The following is a 9,148-nucleotide window of genomic DNA, read 5'->3' on the forward strand; positions in this document are numbered from 1 at the left end:
TTCGGCACCCCATAACTATTTTTTATATTGAAGAAAATAATATATGTCATGAAACTAACTATCGAACAATCGAAAAATCTCAAATGTGTTCCCTAACAGAGACATCAAAACCAAGCTGCCTGGGGGTAATTGGCATTGCAAATATATGAAAGTCGGGGGCATTTTTATATTGCAAGTAAGGTGAGTGATACGATTAATTCTAGCAAATTGAATTTAAATTTGGAATTTTAATTTTGGTTGCTTTGTGAAAATTCATATCAATGACCTATCGTGCATTGTAAAAAATTTAGCACAAGTGTAAGTGTAAAATTGTATATGGTAGCAGTTGTGTTAAAAATGACTTGATATATAAAACGATTTATTTCAATTTTCATAAATAAAAACCAAGGTGTGTTCCCGCTCGAGAACGGGTCGTAACATGTTTTTACTGATGATAAAAATTGTTAATTGTGTTCGATATTGGTAATTATCTTATATTACATTGGTGATTTTTTTCTTTGTTTCCTCAGGCTCAGTTACATAAGTTTAAAGGAGCCGAAATCTTAAATATATTTTTAAAACTATATATATGAACAATTTTCTTAAATCTATGGTTAGTAATGTGGGAAACCGATTACTCGTGGTGGACTCGAGATTAAAAGGGTGACATTTTCTCAGGAAAAGGATGGGGTATAAGGAAATTATTACAATGTTGATAATCACACACACTCAATTCTTAAATCTATTCGTACATCAGTTGTGAATTTACATTTCATTCTTCTGTTTATAGCAAGCGGACCAATTACTCACAAAGGAAGAAATGGAGGGTATAAGGATATAAGGATAATCACACACGAACATCGATAGATTTAAGGAAAACATATATTTGGGACATGTAATCAAGGTCTAACCGAGCCAACACATCTCTCACCGGCACATTGGGCTGCCTTCCTCTAGCCCGAAGGGAGTTCTCTAAATTCGATCTGGCAACAAGATACACCTCACACGACCAAACAACGTGTTCGATGTCGTGGTAACCTCGGCCACAAACGCAGATATTGCTGCCGGCCAGATTGAAACGAAAGAGTAGCGCGTCTAACGAACAGTGATTGGACATGAGTCGGGAGAAGGTGCGAATAAAGTCCCGACTCAAGTCCAGACTTTTGAACCATGGTTTGTAGCTAACCTTAGGGATAATCGAGTGAAGCCACCGGCCTAATTCATCTTCGTTCCATTTGCGTTGCCAGTTAGCGATGGTATTTTTACGGACTAAAGAGTAAAATTCATTGAAGGCGATTTGACGCTGATAAATATCGCCTTCAATCGCACCTACCTTTGCTAATGAGTCAGCCCTCTCATTACCCGGAATTGAGCAATGAGAAGGGACCCACACAAAGGTAATGACATAACAGCGTCTGGATAAAGCACTCAAAATTTTTCGTATTCTCTCAAGGAAGTACGGCGAGTGCTTTTCCGGCCTCACTGAACGGATAGCTTCGACAGAGCTAAGACTATCCGTTACAATGTAATAGTGTTCAACAGGTCGTGAGGCGACGCTGTCCAGCGCCCAATGAATTGCTGCCAATTCAGCAATATACACTGAGCAAGGATTCTGAAGACTGTGTGAGGTGCTAAAAAATTCGTTGAACACTCCAAATCCTGTGGACTCATTTATAGTGGACCCATCAGTAAAGTACATATTATCTCAATTGATACCCCTATATTTTTCATCGAAGATCGTTGGAGCGATCCTCGATCGTTGGTAATCTGAATATCCATGGATATCTTGCTTCATGGACAGATCAAAATGCACAGAGGAATTGATGTAGTCAGGGAAACAAACACGGTTGGGAATATACGAAGAAGAATCAACCTGCATGGAGATGAATCCATGATATGAACTCATGAATCCGGAGTGAAAATTTAGCTCGATTAGCCGCTCAAAATTTCCGATCACCAATAGGTTCATGACCTTACACCGGATGAAGAACCGAAGAGATAATAAATTGAAGCGATCTTTTAGTGGGAGTAGGCCTGCCAAAACCTCGAGACTCATGGTATGCGTTGAGGGCATACATCCCAACGCAATACGGAGACAAAGATACTGAATTCGCTCGAGTTTAATTAAGTGTGTTTTGGCAGCTGATTGAAAACAGAAACTGCCATACTCCATCACTGAGAGAATAGTTGTTCTATACAACATTATAAGAACTTCGGGATGGGCTCCCCACCAGGTGCCGGTAATTGTACGGAGAAAATTTATTCTTTGTTGGCATTTTTTACTCAGATACCTAATATGGGCCCCCCAAGTACATTTGGAGTCGAACCAGACCCCAAGATACTTGAATGACATAGCATGAGTGATCGGTTTACCCAAAAGTTGAAGCTTTGGTTTTGCTGGTCTATGCTTCCTAGAAAAAACCACCATCTCTGTTTTCTCCGTGGAGAATTCGATCCCTAGCCCAATGGCCCAGGTTGAAAAATTGTTCAAAGTATCTTGTAAGGGTTCTTGTAGGTCGGATTCTGTTGATCCTACGACAGACGCCACTCCATCATCTGCAAGTTGTCTTAGGCTGCAATTTTGTGTAAGGCAATTGTCGATGTCGCTTACATAGAAGTTGTACAAAAGGGGGCTTAAACATGAGCCCTGGGGGAGGCCCATGTAAGAGACCCGACTTACTGCCGAATCTCCGTGAGAAAAGTTCAAATGCTTCTCACAAAGCAAGTTATATAACATATTATTCAATAGAGGCGGCAGACCCCGAGAGTGTAATTTGTCTGTCAAAACCTCTATTGAAACAGAATCAAAGGCCCCCTTTATGTCCAAGAATACTGAAGCCATTTGTTTTTTTTTTCGGCGTAAGCCATTTGAATTTCTGAAGAAAGCAACGCAAGACAATCATTCGTCCCCTTGCCCCTGCGGAACCCATATTGTGTATCTGAGAGTAGGCCATTCGTTTCAACCCATCGATCAAGGCTGTCAGTGGCTTGATGTTATTGTGAAGCTTGGTTCATTTTCGGTATCCCGAACACAAGTCTATTCACTCTATCGGCAACCAGTTCAGTTCTTTCATGGAAAAATTTTCTGTATTATTATAGTATTCTAATGACTACTGTGTTTGGATTTTAGAGCAACTTCATGGAAGTTTTTCTCTTGTTAGCAATTGTAATTACTTTTTTCACAATTAGGGTGTTGAACACTTCATTCTTCTAAAACTAAGACACAAGCGGAAAACTTTTTGTCTCAATCTAGGTCATACGGAGTCAATTAAATTTATTTTTCAAGTGCATTTTACATGAAAAAACTTGCAACCTTTTTTCCCATCCACTGTCAAATGTTTCTCCGTTAAAGGAACAAAAGATTCTGTGACTCTGACTTTGTTCATTTACGTTTTTGGTCGACGAACGAGAAGAAAAATTGAATTGAAATTATGTTTAGAATACCTCAATAATACTGAAATTTCTGTTTCTGCTAAATTGTACGATTCTGAACGCTAACATTGATTTAAGAAAAAAAAAGTTCGTTCATTTCATCTGCTTACTTTTGATAGCAACACTTTTCCTATGTAGTGTACTATTATAAGAAAAGTAACATGCATAAACAAAATTTGTGACGTCACAGATTTGAAAATCATCCCACCTTTCATTTTCCATCTCGTGATAGAGTCGTGCATTGAGCACGATATGATCGTACATAACCATTCTAATACGTTTTCTAGCTACATTTAACCCGCAGAACCAGGTTCTCGTCAAAATTTTAGGGTTAGAAGATAGCGATGTTCCAAGATAATCTCCTTTACATTGGTCCCGTTAACTGATAAGTTTTTCCTGTCGGGAAATGCGGATGATTTCAAATACACACCAATTATGCCTGCCACGAAAAATGGAGAGAATTAATAATAATAAAAGCTGTTCGCAATTAACGAAGGTTTTATGTTTGACGACAGATTCCTATTCTGTTGTGCAGGGATAAAGCCGTTTCGATTTTCTAAAATCTCGGAACGATTTCGGCCTACAAAAGTCGACAAATCTTCTAATCTCATCTGCATCATATTCTGCGATTAATACGCGAGATAAATGTACACAAGGCGATACAATTACTTGGCTGTCATTCGGCGGCAACAAATTATTCCACGTTATTACCATTGCCACATTTCGGAAACAATTAAATACCCTCAAATACCTGCTTTGTATCCCGAAGCACAACACGGAGGCAGGCAGGCAGCTGGAGCTTCCCAATAAGCTGGGATCACTAGAGCTACGTGATATATCATCGCTAAAATGTTAATCTGCGCCACACTCTCTTTTTGCGGGACCTACCTTTCATTTTTCTTCGCTTTCGGTATTCGCCTTGTTGTCCCCCCACCACGTGTGTTTGGTTGAGGGGAATCTGCTACGCACCACCACCCCCGGAATTGCCACAATCTGCTGCACACAGGTGTTCGAGCGGGCTGGCATAATAGAATTGTCATTGTCAAGGCTGGCCGCGAACAAAGACTCGCCCCATACCTATACATCTTCCTTCCATGTGCTGCTCGCTTAGCTTATCATGCGAGCGCGGTAAGTAGGGTCTTTGGGTAGCAGGAATTGAATAATGTCCGGAGTTTGGGATCGAGAAAAGAAAAAGCCTAGGCTAAGGCTAACAATAGGAAAACCCTGGTTGGTTCTCGACCGATGCGGGAAGCATAAGTGATGTGCTGCTACATGTTACAATAGCGCAGAGTCGAACTGAGGGTCTGGCAGCGTTGCCAATGTTCCAGTTTAAACTGGATTCTTCCAGTTTTTTTCTCCCGATCCAGTCAAGCAGTTAAATTTTAAAATCTTCCAGTTTTTTCAAATATCATCCAGTTTTATCTAAATTTTTTTTATATGTGTGCTTCTGTTTTACCCATTTTATGTAAAATGAATTCACGATGTATAAATAATATCCCTCAAAGGGATTCCAGGTGATTTTTTCGAATGTCTTTACATGGTACGAAAAAATTTCTTCAAATGTATTCACAATCATATCGGAGGAAAATAAAACTCATAACTTCATTTTGAACAAAGTTTGATAGCTTTTCAATGTTTATTCTAATAGGTATTGTTATATAGCGCATTTCATTAAACTCACCTTGAGTTTTTGATGTTTATTTCAATAATTGTGAACAAAGAATATATTGCACAACTGCATACTAAATTTTATGAGTTTAGAAGTGATAATTGGATTGATAAACCAATTGATTGATTGAATATAGCTTCAGTTCTTCCGCTAGAACGGAACTGTGATAACTCAATTTGTTTATTTCAGCCTTCAAGTTTTGGTTGTGACTAAAACCATATCCATAAAACTAATTATTGAAACGGTATGTAACCGGAAAACCGTCGATTCGAAAAGTGGTCGTTTGAAGGATCTCGGTTAATCTTTTGTATAGTTTAGACCCAAAATAATAAAAAAACAATGTCACAATCATCCGAATTCTCGGGCGCAAATAAGCTAATGTCTTCTAGAGATGTATTCAGTCCGCTTGAAGTTCTCCAGAATTTGAAGTAAAAACCACTTAGTTGATGAATTCATTCTTTATGCTTGTGGATTTACTGTTTGGAAAAGTTTTAAAAAAGCAAGTGAATAACCCCGAGACAAAAGTCTCCGTCAATTACTAGGAACAAAAGTAAACAAGTGACACTGATAAAAAGGCGAGCGGATGACACTGTGATAAAAGTCTTTTGACTATATTTTCGGCCAAAAGTTAGAATTTCATGGAAATAACATTCTTCAAACCACGTACGTTTCATACTGAAGTGTTTTCACATATTTCATAATGTCTTCAAAATCTATTCACAAAATGAAATGTCTTCACAGTAAGTCAAATGTCTTCAAAGTGAAGACATGTTTGGCATCTCTGATCCTTCACTCACCCTTCCTATCTCTTGATCAATTTAATTTTTTTGAAATTTATCTTTCGCTCGATCCAACGTGTATTTACATTGGATCCAAGACGGGTCTATGGTACTAGGTGAGGCCGTTTCGGCACTATGTTGGTTAGGGGAGCGGTATATGAAAACAGTACGGAAGAAAGCAGAAGGGGAATTATTTGCTTGTAGCGTGAAAGAGACAGACTGATCACGAGCGAGCTTCGGCACTAGCGTATTGTGTTTTGTTTACAAACAAAACACAGTAGACTTCCAAGATGGCTGAAGAGTGGTTTTAGCAAGTTGGCCCACCTTAGGATATACTTCTAGGCGCCTTGATTGGATCTATCATTCGTGTCTTACACACTCAACTTAGTGTTTTCCTCTTGTTTGCGCTTCCGGATTCATTGCGTGCTACTCTGTCTTTGAATTTGTATTAATATCATATATTCTGGTTTCCACAAAACCACAAACCAATTGAACTACCATTTCAACCACAACTGGCAATGTACATAGCAATAAATCTTACCCATAAAGGTTCAAAGAGCCCGTGTGCTATGCTGGCGTTGAGTTTACATAATCATCAAATGTTATAGATCCTCCAAGTAATTCTAAAGTTCAGATGATCATAGAGTCAATATAGTCGTTGTTAAGTCAGAGGAGACCAAGTCGCAAAATTGAAAATATCGAGTTATTGATTGTATTAGATTAAGTATTTCGTAAGCTACAAGTTAGTGCAACACCAGGCAGCCACTCGCGATAAGCAAAATGCGAGTCATCACAATATCGATCAAGCCAAGCGAGCGATCGATAAATAAACATAAACACACCACATCAACAATCATCCAGACTATAAACATAAACATCATGCCACCCAGATCGTTCCCACCAAATATGCTGAATTAGAATAAGATTAAATATTGTAAACCATTTCATTCAGTATAAAAAGGCAGGGATAATCATTGTGAAGAACAGTTCTATGTGATCATTCAAATCTATATATATATATATATAAAAATGGAGTGATGTCTGTCTGTCTGTCTGATTCTTATAGACTCGGAAACTACTGAACCGATCGACATGAAAATTGGTATGTAGGGGTTTTTGGGGCCGGGGAAGGTTTTCGTGATATTTTGAGACCCCTCCCCCCTCTCTAAGGTGGGGGGGGGGCTGCCATACAAATGAAACACAAATTTCTGCATTACTCGGAAATTAACCAAGCAAACGAAACCAAAGTTGGCATGTGAAAGTTTTAGGGTGCAATAAATGTTTCTATGATGGTTAGACAGTCCTTCCCCCACTCAAAGGGGGGGCTGCCATACAAATGAAACACAAATTTCTGCATTACTCGAGAATTAATCAAGCAAATGAAACCAAATTTGGCATGTGGAGGTTTTAGGATGCAATAAATGTTTCTATGGTGTTAAGATACTCCTTCCCCCTCTCTTAGAGGGGGCTGCCGTACAAATGAAACACAAATTTTTGCATTACCCGAGAATTAATCAAGCAAATTAAACCAAATTAGGCATATGGAAACTTTAGGGTGCAATGAATGTTTCTATGGTGGTTAGATACCCCTCCCCCCTCTCTTAGGGGTGGCTGCCATACAAATGAAACACAAATTTCTGCATTACTCGAGAATTAATCGAGTAAATGGGCGGGACGAAGTTTGCCAGGTTAGATAGTAGTGAATAAAAAAGGAGCTTCACTCCGAAATTATTTTTTTTACATAATTTAGTCCGAAAGTTATTAACTTACATTCCACATTTATCAAATTTGTAAATCACTTGTGCGGCAGGAAATCTCATTTAGATCTTGATACCAAAAATACCAAAGAATAATACCAAAATTGGAAAGAAATAGCTTTTAAATACCAGTATTTCATAATTTCAATACCAAAGTAACACTTTATCAGTGTTGCTTTGGTATTGGAAGTGCTCTTTTTAGTATTGGAATAATATTGTAGGACCTGATAAAAAATTGTTCTTGCATTTCAATATATAAATCTGCTCGAATGATATGAATAATTAATTGTTTTGCCATTTTTTGAACTACATATAAATACTACACGAAGCTTCGAAGGAAATCCTATTGCTCAATCATTAGAATAAGTAAAAAAAAATCATTTTAGAGACGATATCTTTTTAAGTAAAACGATTTTACAGCATCCAGTTTTCTTCCAGTTTTTTTAAGAGCAATCTTTCAGTTTTTTGAAAAATATTATTGACACCCCTGGGGTCTGGAGTGCTTCGGCGGCGTTGTTCGTCCACTTCGTAAACACTAATTATTTTATTGATTTGGTTACTACATGCTTCCAACTAGACAAGCATTTGAATAAAAATGTGTTTTTATGATTGTATGAAAGCCTCCATAATCTCCTATGATCTGAAGGAGCTACACAATTTGACTGAAAAAGCTTTGATCTTCACATCTTCTGTATTATGAAGTAATACCAAAAACCAGCAGATATATTCTAACAATTACTGCTTGCAACAGGATAAATTGAAGGGTACGATCCAGGACAAACATCCAGAATTAGTCAATATGATAGGCGTCGTGTTTCATCCAACAACGGAAAAAATTAATGTCCTGATGTTCTTCTCAAAAGTGAATGTCGGAAAGTCGGCCATTAAGTAGCATATTTTGGGACACCGTGAATATGCTTAACCCTTTCAGGACCATAAGGTTACGGTACCTTATTAAATCAATTTAGCTATATGTTATGAATCAATAGGCACCCTAAAAACATAATTTATACTAAAAATTCAAAAAACTTTTACCTTTTTTTTTGTTAAATTTATGGCACAAATATGTCCCTATGGTCGCTATTATGTATTGCCAGTAAAAATAATAAAAAGGTACATTCCGAAATATTAAAATAAAAAAATAATTTACAATGGTTACGTGAATATTTAATTAATCCATGATTTTTGCTTGGGACATCGGCGTCCCCGTGGTCGTGAAAGGGTTAAATCTGCGCATGCGTTTCCGTAGTGTAGCGGTTATCACGTCTGCTTCACACGCAGAAGGTCCCCGGTTCGAACCCGGGCGGAAACACACAATGACAACTTTTTGTTTTTGTATTTCTATTTTTAATCATGTTTACTCTGTTTTTTAAATGAGGGGCTTAGAATGAAAGGGGTGTAAGTGATTTGATCGATTCCTCTACATCGACTCTCTCTTTTGGTCATAGCTTAGCCTCAAATACATTCCCAGCTGTATTTGACAATGTGGAAGATAGGTCAGAACCTCACCTATCAGATTCTATAGCAAACGT

General features: G+C 37.9%; 1 non-coding gene across 1 annotated transcript; it reads left to right on the top strand.

Annotated features, from left to right (window-relative positions):
- Positions 1-8,855: 8,855 nt before the first annotated feature.
- Positions 8,856-8,928, top strand: Trnav-cac (transfer RNA valine (anticodon CAC)). The gene has a single exon. It is a non-coding gene; the product is annotated as a tRNA-Val (tRNA).
- The last annotated feature ends 220 nt before the right edge of the window (positions 8,929-9,148 follow it).

The sequence above is a fragment of the Toxorhynchites rutilus genome, chromosome 3, assembly GCF_029784135.1.
Source record: "Toxorhynchites rutilus septentrionalis strain SRP chromosome 3, ASM2978413v1, whole genome shotgun sequence".
Taxonomy (NCBI): Eukaryota; Metazoa; Arthropoda; class Insecta; order Diptera; family Culicidae; genus Toxorhynchites; species Toxorhynchites rutilus.